Source organism: Doryrhamphus excisus, linkage group LG4 (genome assembly GCF_037039965.1).
Source record: "Doryrhamphus excisus strain RoL-2023G ecotype Guam linkage group LG4, RoL_Dexc_Guam_v1.1, whole genome shotgun sequence".
Classification (NCBI taxonomy): Eukaryota; Metazoa; Chordata; class Actinopteri; order Syngnathiformes; family Syngnathidae; genus Doryrhamphus; species Doryrhamphus excisus.
The window spans coordinates 12513186-12533828 of record NC_136360.1 but is presented as its reverse complement, the minus strand read 5'-3'; the positions used below and the strand labels follow the sequence as shown (position 1 = coordinate 12533828).

General features: G+C 40.7%; 1 long non-coding RNA gene across 1 annotated transcript in view; it reads right to left on the bottom strand.

Annotated features, from left to right (window-relative positions):
* Positions 1-18801, bottom strand: part of LOC131129988 (uncharacterized) — a 122508-nt gene extending 103707 nt beyond the window's left edge. The window contains exons 1-2 of the long non-coding RNA XR_009129938.2: positions 18572-18801; positions 18408-18484 (exon numbers count right to left, since the gene is read on the bottom strand). This is a non-coding gene — a long non-coding RNA (uncharacterized LOC131129988). The remainder of the gene's footprint in view (positions 1-18407; positions 18485-18571) is intronic.
* Between the last annotated feature and the right edge of the window lie 1842 nt (positions 18802-20643).

Below are 20643 nucleotides of genomic sequence, written 5' to 3'. Positions count from 1 at the left end.
CTGTAGTCATCTGTTATTTGACACTCTCATGTTTATTGTACAGTTTGTGCATTGACTCTGCACTGAAATCTCAGATACTAAATGTGTTAATTCCAATAATGACACTCTCAAAGGTACGATATGGTTTCATCCCGAGGTATGACAAACTCTGCATGAAAGAGGCCATCACTGCTCAGCTTAGTGTCTTTATAACTTAAATGTGCAGAAAAACAAATGATGTGTAACTTTCATGCTGATGCGATGAAAGCGGCATCACAACGTCTTCCTCCGCTGATCGCTGTAACGCGCCACTGGCCGGGAGCGTGACGGTGGCGGCCTAAGACCGCAGCAGATCTGTCGACAAGGCTAATGATCATTGTGGTTAAATTCAACTAATTAGCGACACGCGTCCCCAGCAAATGTGCTGCTGGTTCCACAAAGGCAACGTAAAAAAAAAAAACAACTGAGCTGGTGGTTTGAGACATCTTCAAGTGCAAAAAAAAAAAAGGCTTCTGGGGTCGTGTTCATGGCACCCGATAGAAGCTAAAGACATCCTCATGCTTATGAGAGGGAGCAGGCAGTGTAATTTAAATTCTGTTGACATTTACTGTCAAGGAGTATTAATTCTCAGGCCCGCTCCGGCGCGCAGGCTTACTCAGCAGCAGAGGGCCGCGGGCTCCGAGCACAAAGACATGCTCGCTAACGTTACTGTACTCTTAGCAGATTCCCTTTGCTGTGATAGGAGGTGCACAAACACCCCCCCCCACCACCCAAACCTCCCAGCCAACAACCACAGCCACATAGGTCACTGCAGCAAAATGTAGCCTGGTGGGATGTCATTTATCCAGGTTGTGTCCTCTAAGCGCAGAGACACCTTCACCAGGCGTTTGGGGGATGTTGCTTGTTGTTTAACGCTGCGCTTACGAGGTAATACAGTATCAACCCTGTTAGCTTGCTCTTGCTGCTCTAGTTGGGACTATTGTCTTGAATCACAATCCATTGCCACCAGAGCCAAACTGTCTACTTTGTACACTTTATATACTTTATTCAAGGACAAGAGAACGCAAACAATACCTATGGAAGCTACAGACAATTCAATGATCACTCTTAGCACCCATGTCTGCAGCTGACTGACGGATTTTAAGATGTGTAGCAAAGCCTGATTTTTTTTTTATGTCTCCCGTTAGAGATGGGAATTTTTCCACTCTGTTGTAGGAGTAGAGTTGTAAACAGGCTTTATCTGCAATAGTCTCCCTGTTCTAATTTAATTAACTGTAATAGGGCCCTAACGACACAAGAGGTGGGACCATCTACCTGTACGTAGCTAGTGTCAGCTCTGAAGTGGTATTTACTTCCAAGAGGAAGGAGGTTTTTCTCTATATGGACATAAGTCTGTAATAATTTCTATATTCACGTGATATTACAGGTAAAATGTACTGCATACTTGTACCACTGTAAGATTTTGTATGTTTGTCATTATGCTTCAAATATAATCTTTGTAGTTTTGTTGTGTTGCAAGCGGCATCTCATCCCACTTTGTTCGACGGTCCTTGAGCAAACCATTGTGTGTGTGCTATCTTTCTCCCACACTGCACAGAATACAGAGTACGATACTGTATTCTGTCCTTTCACCTCCTATTGTGCCCCAAATGCTGCTACTATGTGCACTATGTAGACCAGGCATGGATAAATGCCGTTTCTAGCCTGCAAGCCTCTAGAACTAGCCAGATGACCAGGCTAAAGGCTGCACTGTGACTCTCCTGTTCATGGATCGTCTTATATTATCATTCATTCATAGTGAGTAACTATAGATTTTATCATTTAAACATGTTTAATAAGTGTTTGAGGCATATTCAATCTGGATTGTGCGGCGAGTGAACAATAATAGAATCAGAGCTTGTATTACTGTATAAAACCATAATCATATTGTATATTCTGATGTTAGCATAGTTTATGTGCACATTATGAGTGTAATAAGGCATCATGTGATGAAAGTGAACAACCCAGACAGGCTGGAGCTGATTTTCCTGCTCTTTGGCTATAAGCACAAATCATTTTGATGCGTTCACATCCATGTAAATACGATGAATACAAAACATGCGCACTCACTTGTGCTCATATGCTCTTTAAAGTGCAATTTGCCACGTGCGTGGCGCGTATGAGCTAAAGTTTATTGGACAGCGGCTGCTTTGGCTCGTGGCAATGACACAACCTTGAATGAATAATCAGCACACCGTCTGCGGGCGAAAGGCCGCGGGCCTCGGCAGTAACAGTGAACAATTACTATTTACACAGGGCTAACACATTCCAATTGCCTGCATTTAAGGACATGCGGAGAGAGAGGATCAGCTAATATACGAGAGAGGAAGAGATGAGGCGCAGAGACAGGGTTATTAATGATAAAAGATACTTTTTTGTATTGAAGACTTGTTTTTTGGCATTAAATTAGGAACCTTCTACACTCAAAGCCCACATATTTGCGTTGCTGTCGGATTGTGACCTAAATGGAGGTTTAAACTGCGTATGAAAGAGGCTTTAAGTGCAGTGCTGGAGCGCTGACAGGTCCCTGGGAGATACACAGCGACTGCTTGCAACACATGTCACATATCATAGCTTCAACGTGTAGCCCCAGCTCTACCTGCCAGCTACAAATGTGCACTTGTGCTGTCATTTGTGAACACAGGCGGGGGAGCTAAAAACACCAAATAGGGGCGCATTGTTTGTTTTCGTTGAGCAGACATTGTTTCAATGCGAGGCGGGGGGGCTGGAGGAAGGGGGTGAGGCTGTGATGTGAAAACACAAGCACACATTAAAGTTTCTTATCGCTATGACACATTTTGGATGCTCGCTCCAACCTGAGCGCCGCTTGTTTAGTCGTATTATGCTAATGCGCTTGCAGGGGATAACGTTCAACACACACACACACATAGACACACACACACACACACAATCACCAGAAGCTTATTAGGATTGTTTTGTTACAGCTCCAAATCTCAAACAGCAATTTTCCAGTTCATTTACAAACGCTGTTAGCATCTTTTGGGTGTTTTTTTTTTTCCCCACCGCTTGGGAACGTGTTTGAATAGCAGAGAAAAGACAGAGTGAAGACGTTCGGAGGTACAAAATTCCTCTCAATATGCACATCACACCTGATATGTTTGATATAGTACACCACAACCACAAGTCATTTACACCGCTGTGCAATAGTTTAGTACATTAGAAAGATACGCAAATACATGATGTCATCATGAATGTGCATTTATGTCAGACTTGTAAATCTCATTTGTATGAATTTGTTGTTGTATTCAATAAGCAGCTCCAGTCATCGTTTATTTTTATTCCTTTAAGAAAGTAATTAGGACCTCAAATGGAGAGTTATGTATTTAGTATTTAGTCACGTTAGTGTTTTGTCTGACTGGCGTGGGTATTGAGAATGCATCGGGTTCTGCCTCCGATTAAGGCTGCAGGTTGGGGATTGACAATTGGTGTCAATGTGCTTCTACCGTTGACATATTGACCTTTAACCTCAGCTACCTGGGCCCTCTTTAAAGGCCATGTCCAAACTGGCAAACGTCTGTACGCACACTTAGCTTTTTAAGAGCATAGTGTGTTCTAATACAGTCGTCCCTCATTTATCACTGTTAATTGGTTCCTGACCTGACCGTAGTGTCCTTATTTCATTCATTCATTATCCTTATGAGGGTCGCGGGGGTGCTGGAGCCTACCTCAGCTGTCTTCGGGCCATAGGCGGGGTACACCCTGGACTAGTGGCCAGCCAATCACAGGGCACATATAGACAAACAACCATTCACACTCACATTCATACCTATGGACAATTTGGAGTCGGCAATCAACACACAGAGATGCCCGAGGGTAGAATCGAACTCCGGTCTCCTAGCTGTGTGGCCTGCACCGTGCAGCCGTGTCTTTATTTATAAATAGATTTTTAAATTTTAAGGTAGAGCATGAAAAACCTGCGATTGGCAGACAACCAGTCCAGCGTGTACCCCGCCTTTCAGCCAAAATCACCTGGGATAGGCTCCAGCATACCCCCACCACCCTAATGGGTATAAGCGGCATAGAAAATGGACATATAAAAAACCTTTTTACGACCTTGTAAATGTTTTTTTTAACATTATAAGCACTCCATAGTACCCCTTTACACTATTATACTCCTACACATTAATAGAAAATATGACATTAAGAAAACAACAAGGCTTGTGCTTGTGTGTGTTGCTAATGTGCTACAGTAGCTTGGACAGGAAGTGACGTCGGTGGTTCAGAGTTGATTTTTAGCTTCAAACCAATCATTCAAACTTGCAAAGAAGTCTATTCCATGAATCAAATCTGGTGCTTGTGTGTCTCACCCAACATTACAGTAACATTACTGACACCTCGTCCTCAGTTAGAACAAGGACGTCTATGAATGTTTCTTGTGAATGCCTTATATTTGTATTTTACTTAATTTAGACATTTTTATGTTTGAAAATACTGAATTTAGACAAAAAATACATAAAATGTGCTTAAATATGCAGATTTCTTGACCACCAAATGGCTGTATTCAACCACAAATCGTCATGACTTATTAATTCTCATATTTTTTGAAAAATGGTTTTGAAAAAAGGTCAAAATGGTGATGTCATTTCCACTAAGCGTGGCTTGGTGGGACAGCACGACTCAGGACCAAAGTACACAAGCACACACAAGTGTGTTCTATGTGAGACACAGCCAATGTCTCCATTTCATTCAAAGTCAACAGGGTTCTGACACATGTTGAAGAACTTGCAGTGCCACATGACAAAACCGTCACACTTGTATGTTGTTAATGACGGAGCTGAGCATCACGCTGCTCACGGCGTGTCACCCGACGGCCGACATAGGCAGCCGGGCGGGGGTGGGGCAGATGTTATTTCCTGGAGTCTGCGGACGGTGGTGGACGTGAAATGAAGCTTTGGCAGGATTTAAATTGGTGGCATTTTGTGCTCTTTTAAAAGAAGGGGCACTCATTAAAAAGTAGGCAGGAAGAAGCCGTCACGTCGTTAGCCGCTGGAGGAGTACAATTATAGATCTGCTGTCTCCAATTTAGACATGATGGAGCCGGATAATCCTCCACCTGCTAATGTGACCCCCCCACACTCCCCGCCGTGGCGTGGTCGTTTTAATGAGTGTGAGCCCGGGCGGCGAAGTGGCCGCCGAGCCGTGTTTCTTTTCAGACTTATTACCAAATGGCGAGTGAGGGAGGCGTGTCCTTCATGGCAACAGGTGACAATGAGAAGCAATTTAGAAGCTCAAGTGATGTTATGAAGGTCCGGCAGTGGACAAGAAGGAACCGTCATGACCGCTCTCCATGACAAATCAAAATAACCACTTGATGCTAGGCGTGAACGACGTGAAGTGTACATTAGGGTCTCTAAGGCTGAGGTGGCTTCCAAACTTGAGGCATTATGTGTATTGAAGATGCTAAGACCAATCCAGTGTATTATTTTTTCAATAATATAATAATAAGTACTTTTTGGTGGAATATGGGCGGCACGGCGGTCTACTGGTTAGCGCGCAGACCTCACAGCTAGGAGACCAGGGTTCAATTCCACCCTCGGCCATCTCTGTGTGGAGTTTGCATGTTCTCCCCATGCATGCGTGGGTTTTCTCCAGGTACTCCGGTTTCCTCCCACATTCCAAAAACATGCTAGGTTAATTGGCCACTCCAAATTGTCCATAGGTATGAATGTGAGTGTGAATGGTTGTTTGTCTATATGTGCCCTGTGATTGGCTGACGACCAGTCCAGGGTGTACCCCGCCTCACGCCCGAAGACAGCTGGGATAGGCTCCAGGCGGTAGAAAATGAATGAATGAATGAATGAATGGTACAATATGCTGAAGCAATTTTTTTTATGAGCTGTGTACGAAAATGCACCCACAGCTGTGTACGAAAATGCACCCACAGCTGCATTTTGGACAAATAAAAAAACAAAGAATGAGCATGTCAGGCCATGTACTGTAGTAGTGAATAAATACTTACTATAGACCAGGGCTGTAAAAACTTTTTCCACCGAGGGTTAAACACTGAAAAATCAAAAGATCCTAGGGGAGTCCTTTGATTTATATTTTATTTAGCAAACAGCAAAATTTCAAGAAAAAGCCCCCTGCATCTCAACTTTGTTTTACCGCCCGTGAATGGCACAAATCAAGGAATTGACACACCCATAAAAATGTCTATTGTTTTTGTGTTTTCCGTCAAAAATGTATGCCAAATGTTTGCTTCAGTTTGTGTACATTTTGTCGTGAAGCATAGAAATTGTGGGCTTTTTTAACAGTGGTGCATCTACACTGTACATTTTCCTTATATTATCAAGAATTTATATAATATTACCTACTAAGGGCGAATGAGATGTGTTTTATGTTGAAAAAAAAATGTAAAAAATATATTTTGGGCCAAAAATCTGTCAATTTGTGAGGTTGTGAATGCTAATTTTAATATAATCTGTAATCTGTAATCTGTAATCCACTGTAATCTGTTCATGGGTCAAACTGTGGCCATCATAAAACAAAGAAAAATAACCCCTCTCTGTTATGACAGCAATAGCGTCTGCCACTCTTTTAGGACTTTATTCTGACCTAAACACATCAACAGCAGTCAAATTCCAACACCATATATGAATCTCCAACTCACGTCCTCCTCAGAACGACAGTTCCTCACTGTCTCGAGACGATAGCAAGGTGCATTCAAGGGTAGTCCTAACATCACAACTCTCTTTATTATGCATGTATGTGTGTTCTTCTTCTTTCTCTTTGGGCTTTTCCCTTCAGGGGTCACCACAGCAAATCAACACCTCCATCCAACCCTGTCTTCTGCATCTGTCTCTCTCACACCAACTCCCCTCGTGTCCTCCTTCACTACATCCATAAACCTCTTTCGTCTTCCTCTACGCCTCCTACCTGGCAGATCTAAACGCAGCATTCTTCTACCAATATATTCACTATTCTCTATATTCACTAACATGTAATGTCCCTCTGATGTACTCGTTCCTGATCCTATCCATCCTGGTCACTCCCAATGTGAACCTCAGCATCCGCATCCCTGCTACCTCCAGTTCTGCTTCCTGTCTTTCCCTCAGTGGCACTGTCTCCAAACCAAACTCTCAGTGAATTCAACCTAAAAATGTGCATGGTGTCTTTGAACACAAGGCCTCATCACTCATAAAAATGCAGTTAAAATGCGATACCAATGTTCTGCTATTATAAAAAGGGAGTAGTGTTGGTAAAATAGATTTTCCGACATTCTTTTTTTAAATGTTCAGTTCATTTGTAGCTGTTAACACATACAAATATATGAAATAGTGTCCTGTCATTTATCTTTTTCTTCATAAAATACAGTAAAAAGAGGCATATTTCACACATAGTTGAAAATTGTGATTAAACATGATTAATGTGATTAATTTGATTAAAATTGTTACAGATTTGACAGCACTAAAAGTTAACTTTCATTCACTAGCCACTTCATGAGGTACTCAATCTAATGAGATCCAATTTTAAAAAAAACGTAACCACACTGTGAATGACTTCACCAAAGCCATTGCGAAAGTTCACTATACGACGAACAATTTGTGGAAAACCAAGCATGATTAAACCTGAGAGGAAGTGCCCCCCTGATATAATAATCAAAAAGAGGAGGGAGATCAAACAGTCGTGCCACACATGAGGTGCAGGGTTTAAAAAATTAGCAATGCTCAACTGGAACGGAAGTGGCTTGCAGTGAGCACCACAGCAGAGTTCCTGAAATAAGATGTAACATCTACCTTTGGAGCGCACTTTACAATAAGCTTAACCCCGACTTTTATATTGCACTCAGCAGGTCGGCCACTTTGAACACCGGTTTGTTAGCCGCACTTTCATAATCCACACCACCCGCTTTTTGCTCTCAGAGCTTTGAAGTGCCACAACATTGGCACAACAACACCTTCATGCATCTATTTTGATTTTTTTTTTTTAACCAAGGTCAACACAAGCGATTTGTTGATGACAACAATGAGTGAGGCTCCCTCCCGCAGCAACACAGTCGCCACGGCACAACGCGGGCTTGTCTGAGGCGCTGCCGGGTCCATTCTGAGAACTTTCAGGAGGTCGACGGCAACGTGGGAAGCTGGAGCCAGAGAGAGGCTGGGAATTAACTGAACCCCGCTCATAACTCAATGGCCTTTTCTGCGACTGGTTTGATTGCTGAAATATTCATCTGCGTTTTTTTTTCTCCCCCGGACAAGCACAATATGGACGGCTTAATTAACTTCTCTCAAAGGTGAAGCAATATGCCCCATCTGCTGGGAGACAATCACATTTGTGTGCCCCCCCCCCCCCATAATCCCGTTCCTTTAAATCCAAGCAAATACCGGTCTGAATGGGGAGCTACAAACTTCTCAATTATATAACACTTAGACTGCTTTTATAGTTCTGGTTGCCTTCAGAGCGCCTGTTGTAGCTATACAACAATAAATTAGAATTGTGCAAAAGTTCATTTCATTTCAAGTTCGGACTAAGAGAACAATTAAAAGCTCAGGGTGTTCATTTGCTGATTAGACTACGAACAAGTAGTTTGTCAACAGTCTTTAACTTTTTATGAGATACCTTGGTATCTTGGTTTTTGAACGCTTCTGTTCAGCTTTCAGCAGAATTTAGCCTTGTTTTTCTTTACCCTGTCTCAGTTATCATGAGTGCCCAACAACTCAGTGACTCAGGTACTGTGTACACAGGAACATTCCTGGGATTTTGTTTCTTTGGCACAAAAAATTGTGTCCATGTATACAAGGGAACGGATCACTGGGAACTCATTGAAAACTATGTAATACACAAGGCACACCTAAGTGGCACTGTAAACAGACACTTAGAACCACAAGACACACCGAACTATATCAGAACAAAGAACACATTGTCTTCCGGTTTAAGACTCATCTCGACTTACAACAAAGTGGAATTTTATCTCCGAGTCACTTTGGAGATATAATGGGGGATAATGTCAACTGAGGTGAGTCATGTCCCAAATATATATTAAGGTGGCTTGCTGTCAAAGCTCACTTCTGGTCATGTGACAGTGACATCATGGCAATGGGAGAGTGACATCATAGTTTCTGTAAATCAGTGATACAGACCGACAAGCTGGGGTTTTCAGATTTTCCCACTCTCAAAGCCGTTTTCAAAAAACATCTTTACAGGGCACCCAGAACGCTATTTCCGTGGGGGTTACAGGCTAAAACGATAAAGTACTTTACCGTTTTGACAGGAAAATGTTTCTGTGTGGAAAGCCTCTCAGTCTCTATGCATTTTTAATTGAGCGCGACTGTTAAGTAACTCACCATGGGGCCAAAGAAAGTTGCAAGTGACAGAAATTTTATAAAGAAGGTGAGAAACACTGTTGAATTCAAGAAATATGCTAGCACAATACTGTAATTTCTGGTGTATAAGATGCTACTTTTTGTCACGCTTTGAACTCTGGGTTCAAAGTAATTATCGTGACTGATCCAGTAATGCAGCTAAATTATGGCTAAAAGAACTACAGTTCACATTATGCTTAGACTAAAGCTGCTGAAAGTAGCGACTTGGACAAGTGAAGTGAATGCTAATATCACAGCCAAGATCAGTGGATCAAAAAGTATCCGCTGTGGTGACTCCGTAATCAGAAAAAAAAAGCCAAAAGAAACAAACAAAGAAGTCTTATACAGATATTGTGTTTTGATCTGACAAATTGTAATTCAGTTTGATCAAGTATAGAATTGCTACAGCTTTTGGTTGGTGTGCTTGTTGATACCCATTGAGTGAAGGTAGAATTGCAAGGTTTTTTGTATCTTTATAAGGGGTCAAAAAATTCTCAGATGGGTTTCAAAAGTCTGGACTACTGCTCGATGAACAGGAGAGCGGATGATAAAGGGCTAATTTGCTTCGAGATGAGATTGACACAGAGTGACAACAACAGAGTGAGAGAGAGACTGACGTGTGATGAAGGGATGAAGAGGCTGTTAACAAAACAGTGTTGCATTCTTGCATGTAAAAATATTAACAGTAAAACATTTGTGTTGATATTTCTGTGTGTCTGGAACAGATTCATTGGATTTCGGCTTCCACTTTGATACGTTTCGGTTTTGTCCCGACCTTATACTAAATGACAAAAGCCAAGGAGGCAATGTAGTGGGTTTTATTAGCTGTAAGCTATAATCATCAAAATGATTAAGACATGATTGCTGGTGAAAAGAATAAGAAGATCACTGTCACGCCCTGTGTGGGTTCCCTCGTGACAGTTTGTTTGTGTTCCCTGTCTGGACTTTAGTTTCCATTTTTGACACCCTTATTTTGTATGGAACTTCCTACTTTGCCCTGTCTTCCTTCGTTGCCCCAATCATCCACACCTGTCCCTAATTTGTGTTGGTATTTAGTTCAGGTGTGTGCATCTCCCCGTGTGGGATCATTGTTGTTTGTCCGTCAGCTACTTGAGTTGTGGTTCCTTTTGCTGCTATTATTGCTAAAATAAATATTATTTACCTGCATTTGGTTCTGCGCTCTGCATCCTGGGGTTGCACCGTGACAATCACCTTTTGAAACAAACTACTGCAACAAATTCACTTTTCAAAGGCATTTTAAGTTGTTTTCTCATATTATAATGCACAGAAAAGGGAAATAAATATGTATTCGTGTTTCACATAAGGATTGTGAATGATGGACAAAATTCCCATAAAAGAGCAGTTCCCCTTTAAAAGTAGAGAAAATTAGAAATTGAAGCATAAATTTGCTGGCATAATTACACAAAGTTTCCCACTGCATTCTTTCCAAAGCGGGACCGCAGTTTGACGTCATTACAAACAATGCATGGAATTAATCTACTGCACACAGGCTTACAGTGCAGAAATTTGAAACCTATGGTAATGGTTTTATTTCATTTGAACACGCATCAGATTACAATTGAGTGCATCACATAATCAGTTCACAGTTCCACATGCTCCATCTTGTACTTTTACAATCAGTAACTGTTACATTTGTTCACTTCCTGCTTTCCTAATATAGTTATAGTATATATAGTTTTTTTTAATTTTATTTTTACCACGTACCGAAGTACGAGGTAATATGACCATACAATGACATAATCTGTACCATAGTAACTGTCAATATAGTGATATAGTACTATATAGCACATCATGACAGGTTCAAGACTCTTCATCCTTGTATTTAGCAGACATCAACTGCTTGTATTGTTTCTTGAATTGGCTCATCATTGTGCATTGTTTGAGGGTCTTACTCAATCCATTCCATAGTTTGATTCCACATACTGAAATGCTATGGCTTTTTAACGTAGTCCTAGCTTATAAGTGTTTCAAATGTAGTTCTTCCCTGAGATCATATTTCTCCTCTCTTGTAGAGAAGTATTGGATGACATTTGTAGGTAATTGGTTATTTTTAGCCTTATGCATTATTTTAGCTGTTTGAAGATTAACTATATCAGACCTAAATAGACTAAATAGCTGAAATTAAGCAAGCACATTCTATGTTAGACCAATATGCTTGTTTTAAGTAATGTGTACTAAATTCAGAGCTCTTACTTTAAATATGTCAAATAATCTCCCAACAGACAAAAAAACATAACCAAAACACCAGTGAAATGTTCATGTTAACATTTAGTGAGATATTCAATGAAAACGTACCGTATACTATGTTGAAAATGAGTACTTGTTTATAAAATGTGTTTGGTTTTTCTTAAAATTGTTTCGCTTGAGTTTACCGACAACTCTCCAAATACAGCTGGCAGGAATACATTTTTCCTGAACAGTGTGGAGAACGTGTGCAGTTTGCATGCATTCAATGTTTAAATTATTTCCGGACTTCTGTGTGCCTCCTAAAACGATGTGACGGCTGAATCTGGCCCACGGGTCTTGAGCTTGACACCTGTGACTCGAAAAAACAACCAAGTAGTCCAGATTGCAAGCAAAGGTTACATATCTGCAAATGTCTTAATGAAAGTAAGCGGCTGTGACGATTAAGAAGGTGATTTCATATATACGCCAAGGACCACACATCGCAATCAAGGGCCAGCTGAACTTGCCCTAAAACCGGGTCATTATTTGATCTTTGTGCATCTTAATCTGATTAAGTCATTGTGGAGGTAAACTTCAGACTCAATCTTGTTAGCAGCTGGCCAAGATGGATTACGACGGCCACTGAGCTGGAAAATGAACTGAGCAGTTCAGCTTTGGCCTTGCTCTCTTTTAAGACCTCTTCAGCTCCTTCTGCTTTTCTTTCGCTGGCCCTTCAAACGAGATATTATCCTCAGAAAAAAGCATGACACCCCCCCCCATCCCTCCGCTCTTTCTTCAGCGCTGATGCTTTAACTAAGTGAGGACAATGGGGGAAGAAATCCTGACCTCTCTCCCTTAAACACTGAGATGTTTCGGACCGGCCGTGTTATGAGAACGCGGTGAAGTGGCTCAAAAAAGAGGCGAATTTGGACTTAAACGCCTCTCAGCTGCGGTTTGTTCACTTTGAACACTAACCTGATAGGTCGAGAGAGGTATGCACCATCCTAAATGAAGAGGCCTGCTTTTTTGCCTTTTCTAACCACCTCCACCCCCCTTTAGTAAATTATGCAAATGCCTGAGATGTGTGGTCCCGCTTAAGACACTCAGTTTTGCTTGTGGTCTTATTGCGGTATTGAGTGCCTTTACAGTGAATGCACACAGTCCGCAGCACAAGAAAAGTCCCCCTAAAGGCTGAAAAGAGTTCAAAGCATTCAAAAGACAAAAAGGACTAAGCCGGGATTTTTTTTTTTTATGTACACTGAAAGGAAGAATAAAATATAAGTTGGTGGCAGCCATATTAAAGCATTATGTCGACGTATAAAGGCCGACTTCTACAGCGCACCATATGCAAAGAAGAAGTGGTGCAAAAAGGCGGCCATTTTTGCAACACGACGCAGTGAATGCTCTTTTGGATGCGCCATTGAGGGCAACAAGGAACTGAAAAGGGGGTTATATTCGATCAGGTTTTCTGCCTCAATAGCTTATAATCACTGCTACTACACAGAGAAGAGAGCTTCTAAGGGGGCTAATCAGCAGGTTTTCTCCCTATTATCGCTTCCCATCTGAAGGGAACGGTGCACACAAGTACCCCCTTCTATTGATTAGCTGGACGGGAATTTAAATATTAATACGCTGCCCGGCCCCGCTTGGCACTCTCTCTGGATCTGGGCTGCATGGCCAAGCACTCATTCCCCAGATTAAAAAGAACCCTCATCTTTTTTTTTTCTCCACGGAGCACAATCCTGCTTTCTTTTCAGTGATATGAGGGGAAAAAAACTTCAAGGAGGGAAATGGCGAGGAGAAAGGGAGTAGGGTTGTGTGTCTGTCAGCGCTTGCTTTTTCCCCCCGACTGATGAACATGCAGCCGTCACTCGGCCGATGTTAAAGCCGCGACGACGAGCCAAGAACAAACTGAGCATTCATGGAAATCAAATTGCTGTTTAACCAAACGCCTCGCCAAACTACTAAGAGCAGGCATCGCAAATCAAATGAGATGTGGTCAGTGTGAGTAACACACACAACCACAAAACACCACTACACTATTATTTATGTTGGCACAATAACATATAAATTATTTCTAATACAGTGCAGGAATTCCGGAGAGCCTGTTTTGTTCAAGTTCCGCTCTTACGAGTAAACTTAAATTTCTTGTGCAAGTTGAAACTTATACGTACTGTTCTTAACATTGAAGTCATTCACACTGGAATGATAAACAAAGGATAAACAAAAAACTAACTTATTCCAGACTCAGTAAATCAGTGATTAATCAATTGCCCAATTAATCAACAACTACTATTTTAGTATTTGATTCATCGTTTGTTTCTTTTGCTTTTTTATTTAAATATCCTCTGATTTCAGCCTGGGCCCGGGAGACCCGGGTTCAATCCCACCCTCGGCCATCTCTGTGTGGAGTTTGCATGTTCTCCCCGTGCATGCGTGGGTTCTCTCCGGGTACTCCGGTTTCCTCCCACATTCCAAAAATATGCTAGGTTAATTGGCCACTCCAAATTGTCCATAAGTATGAATGTGAATTTGTGCCCTGTGATTGGCTGGCCACCAGTCCAGGGTGTACTCCGCCTCTTGCCCGAAGACAGCTGGGATAGGCTCCAGCACCCCCCGCAACCCTCGTGAGGATAAGCGGTAGAAAATGAATGAATGAATGATTTCAGTCTTAGTGATTGACATTTTTGCTCCAGCCCATCCAATTTATCAGCAGACTGATTATGACACATCACAGATTAATCAATATCGGTGAATATGTAACTGATACATGAGCTTTTCTTGCAAGCGGCAATAGTCAGCGAGCTAAAAGTAAGAGTTAAAGTTATTGTATTCTGTTTTAGCAGGCACAATATGAAACAACAAAACAATGTTTCTTTAGTGGGCAGGGGATGAAAATGGCTCTTTGTATAATAAAGGTTGGGAACCCGAGGGTCTAATGGATTATTCAATCATATGAACGTGCTTCAGATTAATCGACGAAGAAAACAATCATTAGTTGCAGCCCTAGTATCATGTAAATAAATTATCTACATGTATGCCATTATCTCACCATATAATTTGCAGGAGATTATAGCTTGGTAACGTTGCTCATAAAACGGGGAGCAGGATAAGAGCAGAGGGCTGGCCATTCAGCTACTCAATCTTCACAAATGTTTTCTGGGATGTTTCACTCACTGTGGCCACACAAACGTCTTAGCTGCCCTAGCAAGCACCTTGGAAAAAAAGATCCATCCATTACCTTCTTAATTTGTTTTTTTGGTTTATATAATTTTATCTTTTAGAAAAGTGTTCAAAGTGTTAAAAAAAATGAATATTCTTGATTTGCCATTTTTCGTACTTTTCCAGACCTGGAAATTAACCAAATTAAATTATATAATTTTCACACACTGTGTTTGCATAGAAAGGCTGTATTAGTAATGATGATATTAGTAAAAATGCTTACCTCTATTCCTGTGATTGGCTTGCACACTGGAAGGCGTGTTAACAAAAAAGAACAAAAGCAAAGCTGTCCTTCCTCAGTGCAGCTATGCACGACTATGTAACTACTGTAGTTCTTGAATGAAGCTCATATTTACGTACCAAACCTTCTAGTTTCAGCAATTCACGGCAATACATCGTACCCACAATTGCTATTACTTAGCCTCCTTAGCCTTTCTTCCTGGTTGTTTGAACCACGTTGCCCGCAGAGTAGTCAATGATCCAACAACTTCCAAGGTTTCTAAATTGATTTTTAAATGTAATTATTTGGACTCTAACATTGACAACGAACATCAATGAAAGAACCCAAAACAAAAATTCATAGTCTGTATAGCAGCTGCGGGGCCCCTCTAGAACTGAAACTTAAATTTATGTACAAGTGAGAGTTAATCTTTTCTGAGTGACAACTAAGGATAGCCGATAATTTAATTATCGCCCCGATGTTAGCATAAAAATGCAATATCGGTATCTGATTTTTTCCCGATCATGCACTGATATTTCAAAAATGCTGCATAGAACACATGTGTTCATTCCACAACAGGAGATATGTCATGTTACACATATCGGTATTAGTATCGGCTGATATCAGTATCAGAAATTGAGAGTTGGACAATATCGGCATATCAGTTTTCATCAAAAAAGCCATATATTGGACATCCCTAGTGACAACAATGCATCTAATTTGTTTTTCCCATCAGTTATGTATATTAAAGTGTTTTGCAACTCTAATTGTGCTATGTAAGTGTCAAGAAGGCCTTTTGTGAGAAGCTATTACACTGAATCTACTGGTGCAATAATAATATCTAACGCCACAAAACAAAGTAATCACAAAATGATGTAACATACAGTACATCGTAACTACAACGTTCCTGCATAATTTTAAGCACACTTTTATTCTAAGTATGTCTCCAGTCCAATATTAAAAACTCACTTTCCTTTCCATTTAAGTACAGACTTCCTGCGCTGTCTCCGGCTAGCTTTGAAGCAACAGTTGATGCATCATTTAAAAAAAAATACATACAATCATTCGGGCAACACCACTGTTTTCGGAAGCATGCAATTTTGTTAAGCACATAAATGTTATCAATAGTTTTAGTTTGTAGTTTAGTTTATTCATCAAGATCAAAAACACAGATCTGTAAAAAAAAAAACAAACATCTTCAGAGTACATCACTTGTATTTCTGTTTAAAGCTATGAGGATATAAGAAAAATAAAGAAAAATTGTGTAAGGCATTACATTTTGGAAACAATATTATAACTAATTAATTTCATGACAGAAACTAGTCATTTAAAGTACATTTGGGAAGTATCTTACTCAACACTGCATGAGCCCAAAAAAGCATGTTGACGGCGACCGGTCCACTCGACCTTGTAAATGAGCACATTTGCCCTGCGGCGGGACACAAGCGCGTTGACACTGGCGGCGGCTGAGCGACCCAAACGCACAAGTTAAGGCCCCACTTGACACAAAGTGTGGTGAGCCAGCATGGACACAATGAAGTGTAACATGCACTCCATGTGGGGGAAGAACACAGTGTTTTTTTTTTCTGCATGCACGTTCCTTGTAAATGTAATATCAACATTACATTTACAAGGAACAAACTGCAAGTCACTGTGCGTAAAGTCAAGTGATTTCAACTCTATGCTACTGCAATGCTATATTATGAGTTTATTCTTGTTAAATTCTGACCTTTTTTTTATTTCTGTTGTTTTTTTCCAACTATTTGAACTTTCTTCTTGTAAATTTTCTGCTAGTATCATTAATTCATTCTCGTAAAATTACAACATTTTCTCTTAAGATGACAACGATTTGTGTAACCAAGGAGGACATGACCTATAGGAATTCATCAATTTTCTATACTGCTTATCCTCACTAGGATATACGCGGGTATGCCGGAGCCTATCCCAGCTGACTGAGAAGCGAGGTACACCTGGGAGTGATCTCCAGCCAATCACAGGGCACATCTAGACAAACAATATTTAACACTCACATTCATACCTATGGACAATTTAGTTGTGGTGTCAATCCAATACTATGTAAATAAAGGGACGGTCAATACGAATCCCTATAGTGATACTTTTACCTTGAAAAATGTTCAATATCATTGAATGGATTTTGAAATTTGGGATTCACAATGAAACACAGGACAAAGATTTCATACAAACAGAAAAGAAACTGGAAAAATATCAATCCAGAATGGATATCTGCATTGGTCTACCCACCTCTTTGGAAAGTAAACATTTCAAAGGGATGCAAAACCAATTGAAATAAATCGAATTCCATAGGATTTGAGTGACTTTGACTTTTTTTTTTTTTTTTACACTAAATAGCTATTGACCCAGTAGCAAAGACATCCATGTGGTAAAATACTGCTCGACTATAGTGGTGGGCAAATATTAATCCCAATATTGATTGATACCCATGTAAAAAGTTGGTTTCCTGTCCGACTGTAGCGGTTTCACTCAAGATATGACCTGGATGAGTGTCCCCGTGTTTGTCACAATGCAGAGAAGGCTCCCTTTACCTCCACCCACCCCACCACTGTTTGATTTACCTGCTTGTAACTCAGCAGCAACAGGCAACCAGACACCACCCACCATTACCTGCCAGTCCGGCTGGCAAGCAGGTAGGCAAGGCATACCACAGAAAGGGGGATGGCAGAAAGAAAGAGGAGTGCTAGTATATATATTTTTTTAAATCACAAAAAAAGGTAATAAAAAATCATTCACATTAAGATTGATTCAGATTCACCTTATTTTAAAAAGTAGCAGTATTGGCGATACTGGCCCTGTATTTACTTAATCCAGCAGTATAGCACACCACTACTTGACTAATGAGAGTAGAGCACGAAACAAAGGGTTTAGCATGTAGCTAATAATGTTGGATATTTTCGAGGGCTAATCTGTGGAGAAAGTTTGGGAGGAAGTTCACATGGAGCTGCTGCCTAGGAATGCATCTGTCAACACTGCTGCTGTAAGTGCTAATGCTAAGTTCTCTTTTGCTCAATCACAACTGAATACAAATGCTAAAGAAGTGTCACCGCTTATCTTTTGTTTGATATAAACCTGCTTCAACACTACTCGAACACAGAAGGTAGTAAATGCTAGTTTGTAATGTTGCTACATCTGTGCTGAAACACAGGAGAACACACAAGCTAAAAGAGCTAATGCTAATATCTGTGCTTGTACAACATAGCTAACATATTGCTAATGCTCATTGCTTTGATACATGACGTCAGCCATAGGCAGTTGTACTATGGCATTAGTTGGATGATATAATTGCATATAAATCATAGCAAGCTAGCACAATGTCCATCACTGACTAAACTTTTCATTTCTACAGATTATAATAAATTGTAATTTCGATATATGGCAGTGAGCTAAAAATAAAAGCATACCTATAGCTGACATATCCGGGAGGCTTGTCGACATGGGCTCTTGTCTGTGGGGGTAAGGATCTCTTCATACACCTCAGCTACATGAGAATGTGAGGACAAAAGCTATTAATGCAAGAGCACAGAGGTCATTAGCATCACGCCATGGTGTAGCATAAAGTAATCACCTCCCGGGATCAGGCCGGACCGTCTGTCCTCTCCCCGCCGGGATCCGGCACACGTGTGAGGTCACTTAATGATGGCCGACACGCTTGCGACTGACTGAGGGAGCTGATTAGGCCTCGCTCCCGACGCTTGTTAATCAGGCAACGGATGACAAGGCCGACACTGTTAAGGATTTTAAACATACCCTGCTGCTTGTCAAAGATTGTCCAAGGAGAGGTGGCCGTGGAAGGAAGAAGTGGAGGAAGAAGTGTGAAGGTGTGAAGGTATGATCTATTTCCTCTTTGAGCTCAGCACACCTAGAAATAACGCTCTCCTTTAATATACTGTTTCTATTGACAATCAGTCCCCAAGTTCAGGGACTATTCTGGTCAATGGCAAGCCTTTGCACTAATTAGTGCAATGTAAAGTTACTGTAGCTAATGTAGCTTAATGTAATATGGTCAAATATACATAAATGCACAGATTTGATCTTTTAATTTTATCTATCCTGATAGCTATTTTATCAAGCTAGTTGGCTTATCACTGGCTTATCAATCGGCCTGTTCCTACATAACTAGCTTTTCAAGCTAGTCCAGCTAGTTAGTTTGTCTTTATTTTTTTGCAAACTAGTTGGCTTATAAAATTGGGTAATAATAATAAATTGTATTTATGGCGATACCCAAGGATGCTTTACCTGTTAATCCAGTTATTTGTGCATATGTATCGAGCTACGTCTGCTAGCTTGCTGCTAACCAGGCAAGGTAGTAGTTAGCCTGTGTTTCCTAGCCAGCGAGCTATTGCCTTGTTTCTTCTGCAGCTAGCGTTTAGCTAGATTTCCATCTAGCTGTATATCTATTTGAGCATCTCAGGCATCTTAGCTATCTTATCAAGCAAACATATCAATCTAACCAGTTGAAGTTGGGCTTAACATCTTAATTCCAGTTATTTGTTTGTGTGTAGCTAGCCCGATTTGCTAGCTAGCTCATAACTAGGCAAGCTAGTTAGCTTATCTGTTTTTCTTAGCTAGCTTGCCATCTTGTAAAGTTAGATACTTGCCATGTTTCTCCGGCAGCTAGCATTTAGCTTAGTCTTGAGCTAGCTTATCAAGTAGGTGTATCTTGTATGTTGTTGTCTTTGTTTGTTTTATTTTATTTTTTAATAATAATTTGGATTGATGTAGCAACCCAAGGAAGCTTAATTTAAGTCCAGTTATCTGTGTGTGTGTGTGTGTGTATATATGTATGTGTGTGTGCTACTAGGTGCTAGCTTATCAAGCAACTTGTCAAGCAATAAGAGTATCATTCTTTTTTATCAAAGTATGTATAGACAAGGTTTTGTGTGCCAGTCAAGCACCAATATGATTTCTTGCTATTTGTGCAACTGAGTAATCCTGACTTCATGTGTTAAAGCAAATTGATGTAACACAAACCAAACAGGGGTATATTGTGTAACAGTGTATAACTTCTATTTCAACGCTACATTTCTAAATTTCATTGTCATAAGTTTGGTGCCTACAGAGCATATTAAATTGACAGATTGCTGATTTAGCATCAAGTGGTTCATTAATCAGCCGTCATTCATATTTTCCAGATTGAAAATGTGATTGAATCAAAGCAGACCAATTCCCCACACGTGAAGGCCCTCACTGTGATATGTCAAAGAAAAAGCAAACAAATGGAGACGGCCGTGATGCGATACAAAAGAGGATGTCTTAGCAGAGTCATGCATCACTTCAGCTGATGTTTCTCCTTCAAATAAATGGCATCACAGTCATTTCTCTCTGAGATGTGTGAGTGATGGTTGCTGCCATCCATCACAGAAGGACATAATGGACATGGGGGGACTTGGAGGGGGACTTCAGGGAGCTCATTAGCGCACCTATTAATCTGTGCTTTGACCCCGGCGAGAGCACACCTCCAGCTAAAAGAGACCTCAGCCTCCGTGATGTGGAGATGAAAACAAAAGCTCCAGTAGATCTCAGGAGGGGGGGCGGTCAAATCACACCAATGCTAGTTCCTACAGTCTTTTCCAACTAAATTATTGATACTGAGGAGAAATCTTGATGTCAGTGCCAGGCCACGATGCACATATGAAA